This window comes from Lissotriton helveticus, chromosome 2_1 (genome assembly GCF_964261635.1).
Source record: "Lissotriton helveticus chromosome 2_1, aLisHel1.1, whole genome shotgun sequence".
In the NCBI taxonomy this organism is placed as follows: Eukaryota; Metazoa; Chordata; class Amphibia; order Caudata; family Salamandridae; genus Lissotriton; species Lissotriton helveticus.
In genome coordinates, this window is record NC_136059.1 from 190,022,842 (window position 1) to 190,043,644 (window position 20,803).

The following is a 20,803-nucleotide window of genomic DNA, read 5'->3' on the forward strand; positions in this document are numbered from 1 at the left end:
TTGGAGTCTGAGAAAGTCCCAACCAAGCAGACCAACGCCACGAATCCTGATAGACACAATAGCATATTAATAATGTACGTCTGGCGCCGAAATACTGGCCGGAATGTTGTTTCTTCCCCTAGTTGCAGGCAACCCATCTCTTTGCCACCATCTGCGCAAAAGACACATACCTTCGTGCAGTCCATTATATATTTATTGTGCATTGCATAAGGGCCTGTTTGGGGGATGGTGTCACTGCTAGGCCAATCATTTTACATAGAGCCATGAATATCTTAGTCTAGTAATCAGCTATGGGCGGGCATAGCCATTCACTACCAGAAGGTGCACATAGAATCCGACCGTAGCCCCCAAGCAAGCTGTTTAAGTGGTACACCTTGTACAGAACTTGAAAGTGTATAATAAGACGGAGCCATCGTTTGGGGCTAAAGCTCTAGCCTGCATGAACAGAATATCCATTCCATAATGCAGTGTGCATATCTGTAGTGTGATTTACTTGCCCAAAATGTTCAGAGCTAGGCTCGTGCCTACGGTTAAGTGCAAAGCCAGACCCTTATCTTGGCTCTCCCTGGTAACCTGTTAGCTCACCCATCTTTAGGACAGTGCAACTGGACTGATAAGAGAGGTGGGAAGAGGGGGGGGGGGATTGCAGGGATCCTAGATTGTAAAAGAAAAACAAAGCAACTTCAGCGCTGAAATGTTTTCAGAAAACACTCTGAATGGGGCTGACTGTCAGGGCTTCCGCTCAACTGCAGCCCAGATCCTGACATCTTAAGAATCCTGTGTGCCTCTCCACTGAGCCCGGCCCGTGGCACACGAAGGGATGGGATGGGGAGGGGAGGCCAGCCAGACCATACAGAATTCTATGCGCACAGCAACGCCCATTCGGCCGAAAGGTCTTCAAGTGCCCTGGGTCAGGTTCCGTGAGAGGCCCTTCCTTTTGCAGTATATGCTGCTCACTTCAGAAGGGGCTGAGGGGCCCCCTTCAGTATCGGTACAGCCTGGGCCCCCCCCACACTGTGGGGTCTGCAGGGGCCTTTGTTACGCCCCTGAACAAGACCAACAAGCATCCGGAGTGGTGGAAAACCGTTGGTGAAGGGTAAAAGGAGTATGGAGCAGCCTGTTATATATGAAAAACAAGGATTGCGTCAAAGATGCCGCCCTAGTGGTTTTGCGGAGTTTTGCCCATATCTTGTCCCACAAGGTTACCGGCCATTCCGTGGCCAGGTCGAGTTCCCACTTCTCCTCCACCTTAGTCTTAGGTCTAAAAGACTTATGAGCATGAAGGTGCTTGTAAAGGGAGGAAGCTCTAGGGTATGTGCGTAGGATAGAATGAAGTTGGAGAACAGGGTCATGGGTAACAAGAGGGGACGGTGTGACTAAAAGTCACGTGTAAACCTCCATGACCGCGGCTTTAGGTAAGAGGTATTTGGGAGCGAAGGACGAGGGTAAGTCAAAGGAGGAACGAAGAGTACGAAAAGGCAGAAAAGAGGAGTGTGAGAAGAGTTGTGAAATCCAGATCAAACCTCTGGCTCTCCAGGATTTCCAATAGAAGGGCTTATGACCAATTAAGAGGAATTTATTATGCCAAATAGTAGAGGTGAGGAAATCAGCAACTGTTACAGGAGGCGAAGGAGTAGAAGACAGGAGGAGTTTGAAAGTGAATTTATGAATAAGAGTGGGGATCGAAGAAGGCTTACGTGAAAAGGAAATATATTCAGCAAAGGTAAACGGGGAAAGGAAAAGGCGCTCAACTTTAGTCCACAGAGGACAAGGGAGGATGGGATCCTGTAACCAAAAAGACACTTGGCGTAACAAAAAGGCCTTCTGATAAGCAGGAAAGTCTGGAAAATTGACACCACCTTCCGAGGCGGGGCGGATGAGTCTGGCAAGGGACATTCTAGGTTTTTTGTTGTGCCATAAAAAGGAAGACAAAATCGAGTTAATTTTCTTAAAAGATTTGGCTGGAATGGAGACAGGGATATTGGAAATGGTATAAAGAATAATAGGGGAGATCATCATCTTAATAATGTCAAGATGACCCCACCATGACAAGTACAGAGGGTGCCACTTAGCGGTAAGATCTGCAATTTTTTTAGTACATTTAGTCATACATAGAGAGACGGTGTCTGAGATGGTAGGGGTGATGTGTAAACCTAAATATTTAATATGGGAGGGACTCCAGGTGAAGTTGGAAGTATTAAAATCGTGCTTGAAAGTGAATTTTGTTAGGGGCAAAATCTCACACTTGTCATGATTAAGCTTGTAACCGGAGATCAAGGAGTAGTTCCGCACCTCATCCAGGAAAGCGGGAATAGAAACTGCAGGATTGGAAATAAAAAGTAAAATGTCATCCGCATAAGCAGCAAGTTTTATGGGAGAGTCTGCAACTTGGAAACCAGTAATATTGGAGTTTTGGCGAAGCTTGGACAGGAAAGGCTTTAATGCGAGATTAAAAAGGAAAGGTGAAAGAGGACAACCTTGACGGACACCTCTACCAAGGTCAAAATAGGAGGAGATTTGACCATTTGCAAAGACTGCAGCACGTGGGCGAGAGTACAACAGTGAAACTAGGGATATAAATTTAGGGCCAAAACCAAACCAACCAAGAGTATGAAAAAGATATCGCCATTCGACCCAGTCAAACGCCTTCTCGGCATCCAGGGCGATCGCTGCAAGGGAGTGTTGGAGATGGGACGATTTCGACAGGATGTTGAATAAGAGTCTGGTGTTGTCGGTAATATAGCAGCCTTTAACAAATCCAGACTGCTCTTCGCCTAAAAGGTCAGGGAGTAAATGATCCAATCTTATCGCCAATGATTTAGCAAATATTTTATAGTCAATGTTGACCAGGGAAATGGGTCTATAATTTTTACAATGCTTCGCGTCCTTGCCAGGTTTAGGAATTAAACAAATATGTGCATCTGAAAAAGTCCCTGAGGAATCACCTAGAACAACAAAAGTATGGAGAAGAGAATGCAATTTTGGAATCAACAATTTGGAGAAATGAAGATAAAACTCAACGGTAAAACCGTCTGGTCCAGGGGCTTTATTGAGCTTAAGATGTTGGAGTGCGGTGAATAGTTCCTTCTGCGAGATGTCAGTCTCCAAAGAAGAAAGATCGAGAGGAAAGTATGCAGGTTGTTGGAGAGTAGAGAAAAACTGTGTGAGGGAGTGAAGAGAGGGTTGGGTTTCAGAAGTGTATATGGTCTGGTAGAAGTGAGAAAACGTATCGAGGATGTCAGCATCTTTATGCTGCAGAGTGTCATTAATGTCAAAAATAGATTCAATGTTTAGCTTGTTGTGTTTGATCTTCAAATAATTGGCAAGGAGTTTCCCCGCTTTATTCCTTCCACCATAAAACTTGGCACTGGATTTTAACAGATATAAGGAGGCGTCTTCTGTGGATTTCTCATTGAATTTCATTTTGGCAGCGACAAGGGCCGTCAGACTATCTTTTGAGTGCGAGGTGAAATAGGCGTGTTCCAATTTCCTAATGTCAGAAAGAAGATGTTTAGTATATTGGTGAGCAGTCTTGCGTTTCTTTGCAACATAGCCAATGATAAAATCACGCGCTGTTGCTTTAAAGGCGTCCCAGATGGTGTGTTTAGGGATGCTTGGGGTATCGTTGAACAAGAAAAATTCATCAAAAAGGCATTGAAGGAATGAGTAAATTTGGGATCTAAAAAGAGGGCATTATTAAAGCGCCACCTCTTGGGACCATCAATCCTGGGAATCACATCAACGCTGATAACAACAGGAGCGTGATCCGAAAGCAGAATCGGGCCAATTTCAGCAGTTGTAAGTGTTTGGGTAAGATTGTGGGAAATAAAAATATAATCAATCCGTGACTGGGAACGATGACACGGAGAATAAAAAGTGAACTCTCTTAATGTCGGATTGCAAAGTCGCCATGAGTCGACAAGTTTGTGTTGGGAGATGGCTTGAGTAAACAATTTATGCAACTTATTAGGAACATAATTGACAACAGATTTTCTGTCAATAAAGGGATCTAGGGGTTGATTACAATCCCCAGCAAGGATACAATTATGATCCATAAACTTGGTAATGTGTTGAGAAAACTCCGCCCAAAAAAGAGGTTCACCAGTAGTGGGACCATAGACATTAAGGAGAGAAATTGGAACACCTCTAAGTGATAGTCTGACATGCGTCCATCTGCCATTAGTATCTGATTCTTGGGTGAGAATCGTGAGAGGAAGCGATCTACGACACAAAATTGCAACACCGTTGCGTTTACCATCGCCCTGCGAGTAAAAGACTTCACCCACCCAACCACGCTTAAGCTTGGCAGATTCCGTGTCTGAGAGATGAGTTTCCTGAAGAAACGCAACATCAACATTTAATTTGGCACGGTATGATAGAATGCGCTGACGCTTAATTGGAGAATTAATACCCTTAACATTCCACGATAATATATTCAATGACATAGCAAAGACAACAATTCATAAAGCATGCAATAAAAGAACAAGAGTACGATAAAGGCCCATGAATAAGAGTAAAGGAAGAGAGGAAAAAAGAAACGTAAGAAAAAGATGTTGAGAGGAGAGAAGAGAAAGGAATGAGTAAGAACGAAAGAATATGTAGGAAGAAAAAGAGAGGTAGAAACTAGTAATATGTGTAAGAGAAGCCAACTGAGAGAAGAGCAGATATAGTAGTAAGTATGACCTGAAGACAAGAGGTTAAAGTTCTTGTACAAACAAGGGATTAGGAACAGGGAAGGAAGGATAAGAAACAAAAGAAAACAGGAAGAGAGAAAGAAACAGAAGGAGAACATACCTACAAAGGGAAGAGACAAGAAGGAGCCGGGGAAGGAAAGAGCCACATAAGTGAGGCGACACATCCAGGATCGGCTGGGCGGGAAGCCAGGGAGACACCATCAAACGGGAAGGGATACCTGTGGAAGTAAAGAGGGGAAAAGTAACGACATATTACAAACCTACATCAGAGGTGAACAACAACAAAGAACAACCAACAACAACAACAATATAACTCAAGGGGAATAACAGTTGAGGGAACAGAATGCAATGGGAATGGAATGAAATAGAAAGGCATAGCATATGCAAAACAGAAGTAATATAAGATCAAACACTGCAACAATTCAGCCAGGACGAGAGGAGAAAGGCCCAGATGAGTCCATGGCGGTGGTCTTATGCGCATTGATGAAGCTCTGGAGTCGCACTGGATCTTCATAGGTAGTCGTCTTATTGTTATAGGTGACTTTAAATAGGCAAGGATGGTAAAGGCCATATCTAGCACCCATGGAACGGAGGTCATCTCTCATGGATAGGAAGGCCTTCCGACGATTTGCAGTTGCTTTTGCATAATCCTGAGCAAAGAACAAGGAAGAACCAGACCATGTTAAGTTTGGGGAAGCTTTGGCAGCCGTGAGAACCTTCAAGAGGTCAGTGTACTCCAGAAAGTAAAGAATAACTCCTCTTGGTTGCTGTGCCATTGAAGTTGAAGAAGGAGGGCGTCCTAGGCCATGTGCACGTTGAATGTTAAGAATAGTACCATCTGGAAAACGAAGTAATTTAGGAAGAAAGGATTTGAAGAAATTGATAGAGTCCGAACCCTCAAGCCCCTCTGCTAGGCCATAAATACGTAGGTTGTTTCTCCTGTTTCTATTTTCCAACTCCTCCACCTGCCTCTGGAGGGTATCCACCTGCGAGGTTAGATGTGAAACTGTAGTGCGAGTTTCCTGAAAAGAGACGACAGATTGTTCAACGGAGGAGACTCTAGTTTCAATTTGGGACCAGTTATCAGTAAGAGCTTGAAGCTTGATATTGGTTTCCTCCATGAAAGGACGCAGAGTCCCAATTTCCTTCAAGAAAGGGCGAAAGGATCGTATCTCAGCCAACAAAATCTCCATGGAAACAGGGGTAGATTGCTTGGGGGGTGAAGGGGGGTCTTTCTTCAATCGTTTGATATTAGATTTCCCCGGTGCAGGTTGAGGAGGTTCCATGGCGGAGTCTGAATTTGAAGAGGCAAGGGACTCCTCTAATTTAGAAAATGCAGAAAATACTTTAGAATTCTTAACATAAGCCACCTTTCTTGAGGACTTGGAGGGTATACGCGACATAGATTTGAGTCGCCCCATAAAATGCGCGCAAAAATGATACAGCCTGGACAGCGTACACTATCTGTGCAATAAGATGAACGATGACACAAGAAGATGTGAGGAAACTGCTAAGAAGGAAGCTCCAGATAGCGATAATATAGTCAATATGGAAAGTCAACTGCAAAGCAGGACGTGCACATAGTGAAAAGGGCAAACTGGTATGGTAGAAGATGGGCTTGCCAGGTGAAATGTATGTCACTACGCTGAATTAGAGGACACCATCACTGAGTATAGATCCGTGAAGAGGGAAGTGCGAACAAACCCATAGAGCCTCAAGGTCCAAAAAGCAGTACCTATTGTGCAAGAAACAGTGACAATTGACAAATACACTCAAGCGTGTTCGTCCAGCACCGGGCAAAAAGGTATCTGCATGAACACAGAGGAACGTGCATGAGCATAGAGCAGGCAGTAAAAATAGCAATGGAATAGCAATAATCCGTTGTGCTTTCAAGGCTGCAAATCAGGCTGTGACAATAGGACAAGAGAGAGAAAAAAAAAAAGAGGTGGACATCTCATCTGGTCGTGCCACAATAGCTGGTGAGGTAATGTAAGAAATAAGAACAAAGCAGGAGCAGGCTGACATATTAAGGAACAGGGTATTAAATCACCCAAATGTTCGGAGGCTTGTAGACATCACCCTATTTCAGGCCATGTGGAGAAAGTAGCCAACCGCGAGTTCTAAGCGTTCTCACGCCACTTCAGTATGGAGTTCCCGACGATGCAGAAAGTTTCAACAAAATGGCGGTCGGGAACGCCGGTACATAAATGGCAAAGTCAGTCACTTATGAGGCAAAGGCGAAAAGAGAACATGCAGCCACATAAGAAGCCTCGAGGTAGCCCAACTTTGCACGGGACTTACAGGCAAGTAAGAATAGCAGTCACAGATAGAGCCCCATGAGGCGGCAGAGGAGAACCAGAGGTACGCGCCGACCTAAAATGGCGGCCGCGCCATACCTGAAGTGAAGAAAGTTGTATCCGTAAAGTTCAGTCTCTCAGGGCATTGCAGCGAGTCGCATATGGTAGCGTCTACATCCAGAGTTGTTCGGACGTCAGGAAAAGTTCGTCCGCCAGGAAAATACGGGCTGGAAATGGTGTATCTCCCTGAGCCTCCGCGGAGTCTCACGCTAGTGCCGCCATCACCATTGGGCGCCAAGCCACGCACCAGTCCTAGACTATATCTAACAATAAGATTTCAATGTTAAAACTATTGTCATGTTAAAGATCTTCTTCACTTTTCAGATATCACTCCCTCAGAAGAAGGCGGACCCCAGAATTTTTCCCTCGTAAAAATAAAAAAATGGCATTCTCCAAATTTCGTGGGCAGTTTTGTAAAAATTGCGGCATTTTTACAAAACTGCTGATTTTACCATTTGTTTCGCAAATCACAAAATCTTGGAGGGTCTGCCCAATTGCTTAATGTAAGGGGTTCTGGGCCACCTGTCACATTTCCACTGCTCTGCATCTCATCAGGATTGGCCCTTATTTCCTTGTAGTGTGTGTGTTGAAATGTAAAATCTATAACTGTTTTACATTACATTGTTTGGCATGATGAACCTTGAAGTGCCCCCCCCTGCAAAGTACATGGAGGGGGCCCCATGCACTATACCCAGACAGGTGCTCTCAGGCCAGGGGTTCATGGCCCTTACACAGTGCTGGAGGGGCTCCCGCACTGTGGGGGTTGTGGGGCTAATGTTACACCACTGGTTAGGATGCAATTGAACACTGTTCGCTCGGAGTCCCATTGTGCGCTATGGGAGCCTGTGTTCTGACAGAAAACACAGGCTCCTATAGAGGAAATGGTGTGTGTGTGTAAAATCCTGCACTCTTGTGGCAGGCACCCCATTGTACCTGCCACACAATGCAGGGTTTTACAGGGGGGGTCCCTTAGGTACCCCCTCGGCCCCCAACCGGAGGGCACAGGAGGAAGGGGGCCTTACTAGGGGCCCCCAAAGTCACTTTGCAACAGCCTTTTCATGTTGGACAGGCTGACTCAGAAAGGCTGTTGGAAAAAGACATTGTAATCGGTCAGCCGGAAACGCTGTCTGTAGAGCTGTTCGATGCGGTTCCGACCGACACAACTTCTCCGAGAGCTAGTAGGAACCCAATTGGAAGGACCGCTTGGTTTCCTTTCTGACCATGAACATCGTAATCGGTCGGGAGGTTTGTAAACAGACCGAGTCGTCGGAAGGGTTCCGATGCGGTCTACGATATTCCGACTGTCTGTCGAAGGCTTTACGCACGATATCGTAATGAGGCCCTTAGCTCTCTAACTTCTTCTGTGGTTGCATTTTCTGTCCATTCAATGCCCTCTACTCTGTAACCTCGCCAATACATTCTTTTGATTTTTAATTTCTTATTACTGTGCATATTTGACAGTTGTATATAAACTCCTTAATTATCATCAGATAAGCCTATTAGGTGCTATGCGAAGGCCATTAAAAATGTTAGTATGCATTAATGCGGGATACTAAAAAAGATGGTAGGCCAGATTCACAAAGAAAATCAGAAAATTAAGGGCGAAGACCTCCATTTCCATCAAGACATGATTGTCTGCATTTCTGGAATTCACAAACATTCCCAGGAATATGTCTGGATATCTGCAACTTGGGAAGGTTTCTCGAGGTACCCGTGGAAAAGTCATGTGACTTTCCAGTCTGATGCACAAAGGATGATCCCCTAACTGTAGTTCTGAAAATTCTGAACTCGTGAATAAAACTTCGTCGTAGCATGACGATTTTTATATCAAAAGACCGAAAATGGCTAGTACACTATGTACAAGCATTTTCGTCATATTCCAGTAACGATTTCACCTCGAAATCGTAATTTTCGTCCTGAAACCCTTGGCTTCCATTTTGTGTACGGCAGCCATTTTGAGGGTTGCCCTCACATAGGCTTATAATACAGCTAAATTCGATTCCTAAGGACACGTACACCTTAATTGACTTCTCTCTGACCTGGGCAAGCTAAAACCATTGCCCCAGGCCGAACCTGTTTGGTCAGTTCCTCTCCCAGTGGCCGAACGAGATAGCATCAAGGCACAACATGCCATAAACCCTTTTCATCGCACACACACCCAACCTAATCTTGCTCACACCTGTCCCTGTTTCTTTACATATGTCTTGCTTTATGATGAGGAGGTGCCCGTTTTTATTGGGGGTCCACCGATATCTGATGAAAATGTTGGGCCTTGCCGGGTAATTTGTTGTGGGCTGGACAACTGAAATGTGGGATTGTCATCATGACTCTGCTTTTTCTTTGTAATGAAAATATGTGAATGGCCTAATGTAAATTTAAGAATGTTTGCCTGAAGCATAATATTTTGTATAAAAAGAGAAGCCTGGCTTTGTAAATTTGAGCAGTCTCCTGAGAATATACACACCGTGCTGTTGTACTTCTAGGACGCCTGTTACTTGGTTGCAGCCAATAAATTCGATCTTTGACTTCACCTAGAAGACTCTGAGTTTCTGTGGTCTGAATCAGGAAAGTACTCGAGGTCTTAGGGTGTACCCTGACACCACTGGGTTACCGGTTCGGTACCGGTTCTGAAAAACCCAGTACCTCAGCTGGCGCCCAACGTGGGGCGATACCAATGGTACCGGTCCAAGCCAGAGGTTCGTGAGGAGCTTCGTGTGAAAATTCTGGAGGGAGGCCGCCACTTCATCTGCATGTCGACGTGGTCCGAAAGTCTTTGCTGCGAGGTCCCCCGCTTCCCGATGGCTACGAAGGACTGCTGCCCTGGCTATTGCCCTGATTTGGACCCTTGATGTTTGGTAGAGTGAAACGATAGACGAGTCTTCCGGTGACGTCATCGATATCTCAGTTAAGTATAAGTGGAGCGTCTCCCAGTCCTTAGTTGGTTCTTAGTTTGGTATTCTTTCGGGATCTTTGATTTGGAACTTGCAAGTACCAAAGCCAAAGGACTCGTGTATTCACGAGAATATCGTAATCGATAATCCTTTGAAGTTTGAAGCTAGACTAGTGAGCGAAGATGCCTGGTCTTAGCAGACTTGGAAATTTGTTTTGTCTTGGTTGTAATAATAGGGATTCCCGATTGGAGGACTCGTGTCCGGTTCCTCCGATTGGAACTCCAACTTATGAATTGTATGTGAAACATGGAGTAGGCCCCATCACATATAATGAAGTGTGGATCAAATACACCAGAAAAGATGGTGTTTTAAAATGGCCCCAATATGGTAGCTTTGACACGGAAATCTTAGATAACCTCGAAGTTAAACTTTTTAAGAAGAAAGCCCGGCCGGCGATGTTTGACTCTTTCCGCCTATGGCGTAAGGAGGCCAAACAGAAAGAAATTAAATTAGCGAAGAAAAATAAGAGAGAAAGGGGTATTTCGATAATGCAAGCTGCTATGCAGTTTAAAGATAACGAAGAAGAACAGATGAGTGAGCAGTTGCACAGGCAACGTAAAATGGTAATAGATAAATGTTATCCAGTTTTGCCGCCTCTTCAGCAAGATGCAGCAAAAGAGCTTGAAAAAGATCTTCTAATGTCGCATTTGTTAAGTTCGCCACCCCCTTATGCGCAGAATGCTACAGCACCTCCGCAACCTTTAGCTGCGCAACCCGTGGTTGCATTGCCTCCTGCTCCTCTACAGCACCCACCAGCTGTTCTTCAGTTGGCTCCTGCTCCTCCGGTGCAGCCTCCTCAAGGGCCACCGGCTTTTACATCTGCTCCTCCTATACTTCCTACAACTTTAACTACTATAACGACTACCACTCCTGGTACTCCTCCTGACACTGCCTCTGCATCTGCCTCGCCTCACCCTGCTTTTCCGCTTGTCTTTTCATCGACTTCTCCTTCTGTTCGTCAGAGAGTGGCTAGTACTGTTACTAGTATTCTATATCCTTTCTTTGGAGCGGCAAGTCCAGCTCCTACCTCTGAGCGCACACAGTTGCGTAGCCAACTGCCTGATTCTAGGGAGAAGGAAACGTTGAATCATTTGGCACATAGATGGGTGACTGACCCGATGGAATATGATCTAAAATCTTTTATGGATGTCTTCCATCAGTGGGAAGCATCGATACAGAGATACGTTTTTGAGAAAATGTGTGGTTTTCTGTGTGAAGATTTAGAGGACAATGATTTGGACTCTAATCCGCCCGAATTGAGCCATGTACAGTTTGAGTTTTCAAAAGGCGCAATTGTGGGTTCAGATGTAGAGAAAGCAGTTGCGACGTTGTCGCTTAGGACCGAAGGTGTTTCTAGGTCGTTGTTTGAGTCTGATTCCTCTGTTAGGAAGAAGGTAAAACAATATCCCATGAGAGACGTTCCTCCAGTATGGAAGGAAACAGTAGCGGCTGGTCCTGGTAATGTTCCACCAGCTATACCAGCACATTTTCAGCGTGTGTGGGTACATATTCCTTGGAAGCGAGCTGAAGTTTTGGCCCTTAAGCAGACATTACCTGATCCCCGTAAAAATCCTGCAGGGTATTACAAGGAATTGTCACAGACTGCAGGGTCATGCATCATGAATTTAGCTGACATAGACATGTTGTTTGGGAATGTTGTTCCACAGCCTTTATGGGGAAAGACTCGCCATGCAGATCATGATCAGGAGCTAGGTGACTCATGGGCTAATATTACTGCTGCAGATGGCCGACAAGTTGGTGGTGCTAAACCTGAGCCTTTAGTAGCTGAACTTCCTGGTAAGATCATTGATTACATGAAGACTTTAATGCCTGCCATGCGAGTAAATTGGGATAAATTGTAAGCAGAAGAAAGATGAAACCGTGTCAGATTTCTTCACCAGGTTTGAAGAAACATTTGTCGACCACAGTGGTCAAGATATGAGCACAGAAGGTGGTCAGCGGTTGTTCGTCGATAAATTTGTGCACAATCTGCTTCCCGAGTTGTGTAAAAAGTTAAAAGATTCAGAGAGTTCTTGGGCAGTTTCCTCTTCAGCACAGATATTGGCTACTGCACAATATTACGAAAATCGAGATAAAGATGAGAAAGATAGAGCATAGAAGAAAACTAAAGAGTTGAAAACAAAGGTTCTGTTACAGCAAGCGTACCCGCCACGTGGTGGTCAGAATAGTGGTGCTCAGAGTAACTATCAGAATAACTATAAGAAGCCTCAACATTTTCAGAGGAACTCGCAAAGAGTCGAGTATACTCAACCACGTGTCCCTGTAGGTCCCAATCAATGTTCGTATTGTAAGGAACAGGGTCATTTCAAGTATAGTTTCCCTGTTTTGTTACAGCGCGCAAATGGTGCTTCAGGTGCACGAGGTCGAGGTGTTCAACAAGCTCCAAGAGGTAGAGGACGTGGAAATTTCCCCCAGAACGCTCGTTCCTTTCCGCCTCAGAATTCAATGAATAGGTTTGATCAGCAGAATAACGCGTCTGGTAGGACAACTCAGTACTACGCTGATGATTACTATGCAGAAGACGAGCATGTGGAAGGTAATGATTGCTAGGACAGCCATAGACAAAGAGAGGGAGTTGTTTCAGTTCCAGTAGATCAGAGTGGACCTTATGTTGAGGTGATTACATCAGGTGTGTCAGAGCCTTTTCTGTTGGATACTGGTGCTACAAAGAGTTCTATTATGCACTCCAAACTCCCTGGCGCACCATTGTCTGGCGAAACGAATGTATCAGTAGGTTTTTCTGGCGCCCCAGTTAGAAACCCGATTTCTGACCCTTTGTCCCTTTCTGTTGGACCTTGTGAATTGGAAGCACCCCTTATTTTAACAACAGGTTGTGGTGAAAACTTGCTAGGATTGGATCTGTTGAAAAGATTGTATGCGACTTTATATTGTTCTCCTTCAGGAGTACAACTTACACTTGGTAAGAACGTGATTTCTCCAATGTATTTGTCAAGGGATAAACTTCCAACAGAATAGTCATCTCTCCCTAATATTCTTTGGGCTACTGGTCCTAATGATGTAGGTCTTTTGGAAATACCGCCATATGTTGTAACATTGAAAGCCAATGTTAAAATGCCACGAATTCCCCAATACAAAATTTCTAGTGAAGGTGAAAAAGCTTTGCTAGCAATCATTTACGATTTGATTGAAAAATATGTAATTGAAGAGACAAGAGGCAACGTTTGCAATAGTCCTGTTCTGCCTGTTTTGAAACGAACTGACCCTTCCCAGCCACCTGTTTACAGATTTGTGATTGATCTTAGAGAGGTCAATAAAATAGTTGTGCCACAATTTCCAGTTGTTCCTGACATTACTGCCCAATTGACTATGATTCCAGCTTCTGCCACCTGGTTTTCGGTGATTGACTTGAAGAATGCTTTCTTCAGCATCCCGATTGCTGAGGAGAGTAGGGATATTTTTGGCTTCAGTTTAGGAGGTCGAAGCTTCCGCTTTAAACGCGCTCCACAGGGCTACTGTCAAAGTCCGTCAATATATAGTCAGGCTCTAAAAACACAGCTTGATACGATTGTTTTACCTGATGGCGCTACCCTCATTCAGTATGTTGATGATTTGCTTGTTGCTGCAGATACTGAGGAAATCTGTAAAGAAGCCACGTTGTCATTGTTACGTCATTTGTGTGATCTGCATCACAAAGTGTCTCTCTCTAAATTGCAATATTGTCGACAAGAAGTGACCTACTTAGGTCATCTCTTATCGAAGGAGGGAAGGAAACTGACCCCAGAAAGAATTCAGGCAATAGCGAAATTGAGTGTGCCAAGAACACAGAGAGAAGTGCGTGCTTTCTTGGGCATTACATCATATTGCAGACAATGGATACCGAATTTTTCGTTATTGGCCAAGCCTTTGGTGGCATTAACGTGTAAAGATACACCGAATCCCGTCCCATGGTCTGAAGAGTGTCAGAAAAGTTTTTCTGAATTGCGCACAGCATTATGTTCGGCTCCTGTGTTGGGTACCCCTGACTACAGTAAGCCCTTTACATTGTATGTCCATGAGAAAGAAGGTTGTGCATTGTCAGTGTTGACACAGCTGTTTGGAGACAAGCAGCGTCCATGTGCATATTTTTCGTCGACTTTGGATCCGGTAGCTAAAGCATTGCCGAGTTGTTTAAGAGCAACAGCGGCAGCAGCTGTTTCTATTCGACAGTCTGCTGGTTTAGTGATGAATAACACGTTAATTGTGATGGTTCCACATGCAGTGGACACGTTGTTAAACAGAACCAAGACACAGCACGTAACTAGTGCTCGATTGTCAGGTTACGAGTTGACATTGTTAGCGAGTCATGTGCACATAAAAAGATGCAACACACTTAACCCAGCTACGTTGTTGCCAATTGTAACAGAGTTAGATGATTCAGAACAGCATGATTGTTTTCTTAGAACAGAAGACGAAACGAAAGGGAGAATAGACCTCCAGGATACTCCTCTTGCTGAATGTGATGGTACATTATGGGTGGATGGTTCATGCTTCAAGCTTCCGAATGGTGATACGACTGCAGCATATGCTGTCACGACTTTGCATACAACTGTTGAAGCTGCACGTATCCCACATAATTCAGCTCAAGCAGCAGAATTGATTGCACTTACGAGAGCATGTGTGTTGTCAAAAGGAATGAAAGTGACCATCTATACCGACAGCCAGTATGCATTTGGAGTGGCTCACAGTTTTGGACGATTGTGGAAAGAACGTGGGTTCCTGACTTCGCATGGAGCTAAGATACAGCATGGTCAGTTGGTGAATGAGCTTCTTGAGTCACTGACTTTGCCCCTGCAAGTTGCGATTGTGAAATGTAGTGCGCACAAGAAAGTGACTGATGATGTTGGTCGTGCTAATGCATTTGCTGACGAAATAGCAAAAGAAACTGCAAGGAATGTGATGAGTCGAATGTATGTTGGGGGCCCTGCAAGATGGATTGGTGATGTTGGAATGTGTGAAGACACGATAGAGAGTGTGAAATCGATCCAAGCTGAAGCTACAGAGAAAGAGTTGAGTGTGTGGAGAGAAAGTACGGGTAAATTGGATACAAATGGTTGTTGGGTTGAATTGTCAGAGCATCAGAGATGGTTGTTACCCGATGCGTATGTGCTTGCAGTGGTTACAATGGCCCATGGAATGGCTCACATCAGTGTGAAAGGGATTTGTAAGTTGTTGGCTCCAGTATGGCAAAACGCTGGAATTCCTAAGTGTGCAGAGAATGTGGTCAAGAATTGCATGGTGTGTCTGAAATACAATCCTGGTAGGGGAACCCCAACTCCAGCTGGTCATTTTGCACCTCCTACGTATCCGTTTGAGGTTTTGCAGCTAGATTTCATCCACATGGAAAGGTGCAACAATTTAAAATACGTTCTCGTTGTTGTTTGTGCCTTTTCAAGATGGGTGGAAGCCTACCCCCTGAAAGACAACACTGCCTTATCCATAGCTAAAGCCCTTGTGAAAGAGTTCTTCCCCAGATTCAGAATGCCTAGAATGGTCTGGAGTGACAATGGAAGTGAATTTGTGGGTCGAGTGATGAAGAAAGTATGTGAAGGGCTAGGCATTCACCAGAAATTTCACGCTGCAAATCACCCCCAATCAGCTGGACTAATAGAATGCTACAATGGCACATTGAAACTTAAATTGGCCAAAATTCAAGCGAGCTCTGGTCTTAAATGGCCTGACGCTCTACCCCTAGCACTCCTATCCACCAGAATGACTGTGCATTCACGAGTGGGACTTAGTCTATATGAGATAGTTTTTGGCCGCCCGGCCAACATATGGGGAGTGCCAAGGCCCACAAAATTTAGTGAAATTGAACACCCTGTTTTGCTTGACTATTTGTACGAATTGACGGCTAAATTGCGTGTTTTACACCAACAGGTGCATGATACTCTGCCTCAGGTCTCTGAAGCTCCAGGACATCAGATCGATCCTGGATCCTGGGTTCTGGTGAAGAACTTTCAGCGAACAAAGAACGACCAGCCCAGGTGGACTGGCCCACACCTCGTCCTTCTTTCAACGAGATCAGCTGTTCGTGTAGAAGGCAAGAAGCACTGGATCCATGGCGTACACTGCAAGAGGGTGCCTTTACCTCTGCCGTACGACCGGTGGGTCCAGGAGGGTGTCGCCGACTCAGAGACTGAAACCGTGCCACGTTTTCTGCCTTTCAGTGATGCACGTGTAAAAGGAACACTTACTGAAAAAGAGAGTGACAACATTTTGCAACCAGCTGTATCACCGTCAATTCGATTGGACACTACAGAGCCTGAACTCCTTTTCCAAGACCAAACAGTACCTGGGAGAAAACGTTATAATTTGAGGCCGAGACCTATGGACAAATAAACATAATTTTCCTTTTTCGCTATTTTTGAAAGCGCAGCTCTCCCATCTGAGAAACTTGCTTATTTTTGTTTTTCGAACCGCCATCCGGGTTCCGCTGCTAGGGCCACGATTGCCCAAAGTCTTTGGGGTGCAGCTGACGACGTTAGGTCGACAGTTCTGGTTGGTCTAAGGGAGTTGCCCTAGACTGACAGATGCATTCCTTAGCAGATACAACCTCCCATCGCGGGCAGCATTTTAGAGAGGATGGAGTTTTTCGAGATGGAGAGATCTGCCAAAACTGTGAACTTTAAAAACCGAATATGTAAAATGATGACAAAGAAAAGCTTTTTGATATTGTGCATTTTCATGTTATTCAGTGTGATGATATTTTTAATAGGTTATGTTTTATTCTCTTTTCGAGTAACATTTGCACCCACTACACCGCCCATACCTCCTCCTTCTACTGTTTCCCCACACTCTTTTCAACCCCTTCCTGAACACGAATCCGCTAGGAGATTAGAGTTTATTAATAACTCCTTTGTTCAGCTCTTGCACCAACACCAACTTGTAATGAACACGACTAACTGTTGGGTGTGTGGTCTTATGCCTCACACAACGGATAAAGGTATCCCTTATCTAGTCCTGCCATTCAGCCACAATGGTTCTGTGTGGGCATACAGAACAATGTTCATCTATGCACATGAAGTCTACCCCCTACGTTCTGTGGAAGACAATCCTAAGAATAGTGCTCTAGTTAAGGGTATAGTAGACATGATTAAGGAAGATATTTCCTACGAGACTATCCCTAGAGATGAGACACTAGTATACATAGGATGGAACGTAACCGGATATGGAGCTACTCTGAGTGAGAAACAGCAAGCTAAGAGATCTTCCCCGATTTGGATTGTACCCCATCAGGGTCACCTGTGTCTGCAAGGTAATGGCAAGTATCCCAGAGCTCAGTTAGGGAAGAGCATCTGCACTGAAACATAGGTTTTTGCATCTCAGACTTCCCCTCCGTTCTTAGCAGCTAAGGGTACCTATTTTATCTGCCATGATAGAGCCTATACATGGTTGCCCCCTGACTTCTCGGGCACATGTTTTGTTTCGTTCCTGCTGCCTCCCACCTACACAGCGGCGGCAGATTACCACAAGACAAGGATAGTTAGAGGTGTCTTCAGCAAAGAAGACACTGCAGGACAAGAATTTGGGGACTTAATAAAGGGTTTTCTGCCGTTCTGGGGACCCATGGGTAACAGCAGGAACATAAGGCAATTGACAAGGGTGGTTGAATCCACCGTGGTTGAAACTGCCAGTGCCCTTAGTAACTTGACTGCTGAGCTCCAGTCGGATCGTCTTATGACCCTTCAGAACAGGGTCGCATTAGATGTCATACTTGCAGACCGAGGTGGGGTATGTAAATTGATCCAATCGAGTTGCTGTGTTTTCATTCCAGATAACGCTCCAACAGTGTACCAGGCCATCTCCAAGCTACATAAGATTTCCAAATCTATTCATGTGGATAAAGGAGATTGGTCGTTAATGGGATGGTTCTGGGAACTGATATCCGCCTGGGGATGGAAAATTCTGATGGTCATCGGGATGGTCTTAACCATTCTTTTCCTGTTCTGTCTGTGCGTGCAGTGTGCTCCTGCAATATGTGGCCTCTGTGCTACATCATGTGTAAGGAAACCTGTATCAAGAGACGAGCTAAGTACTAGGATGATGTTACAGCAACATCTCAATGACTTTAGGAATATAGACCTGGACTCAGACTAGCATGAGGATAGGTTAATTGCCTATGTAAGGGCAAAAGGAGGGTTTGTAGTTCTGAAAATTCTGAACTCGTGAATAAAACTTCGTCGTTGCATGACGATTTTTATATCAAAAGACCGAAAATGGCTAGTACACTATGTACAAGCATTTTCGTCATATTCCAGTAACGATTTCACCTCAAAATCGTCATTTTCGTCCTGAAACCCTTGGCTTCCATTTTGTGTACGGCAGCCATTTTGTGGGTTGCCCTCACATAGGCTTATAATACAGCTAAATTCGATTCCTAAGACACGTACACCTTAACTGACTTCCCTCTGACCTGGGCAAGCTGAAACCATTGCCCCAGGCCGAACCTGTTTGGTCAGTTCCTCTCCCAGTGGCCGAACGAGATACCATCAAGGCACAACATGCCATAAACCCTTTTCATCGCGCACACACACCCAACCTAATCTTGCTCACACCTGTCCCTGTTTCTTTACATATGTCTTGCTTTATGATGAGGAGGTGCCCGTTTTTATTGGGGGTCCAACGATATCTGATGAAAATGTTGGGCCTTGCCGGGTAATTTGTTGTGGGCTGGACAACTGAAATGTGTGATTGTCATCATGACTCTGCTTTTTCTTTGTAGTGAAAATATGTGAATGGCCTAATGTAAATTTAAGAATGTTTGCCTGAAGCATAATATTTTGTATAAAACCAAACGACATACCTTGCAACATCACAAACATTGTTTATTTATTTTATTTTTACTATTTTTTCTTGCTCATGAATAGAGCATTATACAAACAAACTGTTGAGATGCTCTTTTTATGTCTATGAGCGCTCTTTTCCCTTATGTCCATGGCCCTTTAAACCTACCATGTGACTAAGACACACCTATTTAAAGGCGGGTGGATTCAGGCGGTGTCGTTTCCCGTATATCCCGCCGTTGACCGTGACCCGGATTCGCTTGCCGAATGAATCAGCCTCCACAAGCCCTTCCGTTTTCTACAGAGCAGGTATGTTTAAACTGGTGAATCGCGTTGACTACTGTACGCGTTCAAACCGTAGCGCCATATAATCTAACACGCCTGCCTTGCATTTTTTTAGCATTGGTGCGTTTATCCTCGCTTACCAGCCGCAACTATTATTGAATAGAAAATATCGCCTGAAAAGAAAATACCTTTTGAAATATATGTACATCGTCAGAGGTATGTTGCACCGCATTACATGGCCGAGTTTTATTTGTTCCTCCGACTTAATTTCCCATTGAAATAATCTGACACATTACGTTTTATAAACTTTGCAGCATTGCTTCGTTTATTTCTGCAATAAATCAACATAGTAACCGACAGGAAACCTCCTTTCAGCATTATACGCACATACTAAAAGGTAGGTTATTATTAACATAACGACATCGCTTCCTTATGAGCAGATCGGCACATTGTTAATTAGGTGTCTATGATTCAATCCGGTGATAGAAATCTTTTCTTACTTCCGTTTTTTCTTGTGTTGCACGTTTCAGAAACGGAAAAATCGAACCAGAGCCAATTTATCCAGGCCGGTTCAGGAAAGTGGAGCCGAGACATTTTAACCTTATATATAGGGTATGTGTTGTAAATACATTTACAGCAGCTCAACTGGTTTGCATGTGTCTGTGTGTATGGAACCTTAGAGTGCATGATGACAGCGTGGAATGTTGGGTATGCCTGGGACTAGAGGAGTGGCAGTTGGATTGAGTGGGTGAGCTATGAAGATCAGCTCCTGGTGGGGCCATGTACCAGCTTGGATCTACCTTATGTCATCTGGAATTGATCCTGTAACCAACATGAATTGATCCTGTAACAACTTAATAAATCTCTACTTGGATCTACCTCGTGACTACCATTTATACTTCATTTCAGTATGTTCCTTTCACTACTGAAACGTCTGATTATAGCTAGGTCTGAAAATCCGCCTTTTCACACGAATTATGTTTGATATTGTTTTTGTTTTTTTCTGCCAAATTTTCCCTTTTAAATAGTTATCCGTCTTGAAAAGGAGACAAGAGGAATCTTATAACATAGTATTTTATCAAACTATAACAATTACCGATCATTGACAGCGACAACTGAGATGCAAATAAAGCTGTGAGGTAGGAAAACTTCTGTAGCTGTGGGTACGATAAATTTAAAACAGAGACTATGTATTTAGCTCCTATTGGTATCCTCATCCTGTCTACTCCTGTCTAGGATAATATATAAACATGAAGTCTAATTTGAGTTTATATAAATAGCTACAGATGGCAAAAATAAATATATTGTATTATTTTAATACACATTTCCTTAAACTCATCATGTGAGTTTTCTGTCAACTATATCCTGTTTGGTGTAATACCGATTCCTACTTTTACATCCACCTAGTCAAATGAGCACTGAAATCCTTATCCCCTTTGTTTATATAATTCTCCCCATAGGTGGGATTACTTGTCTATGCATTGCGTTCGCATTATAATTAGAACTACACCTACTTCCGTGATTATAGAATTTGACAGTTTAAGCAAAATGTTGAAATGTAAGGTTAATTCTGATTTTAATTCGATTTATGAAAATAAGTAATTAATGTTTTAAGATTAATTGTCTTTTTTCAATTCTCGAATGAAATGAATGTATTGCTATATAAGTAATTATGTTTTTATATTTAGGAATTTGGAAATCTGTTTGTCTTG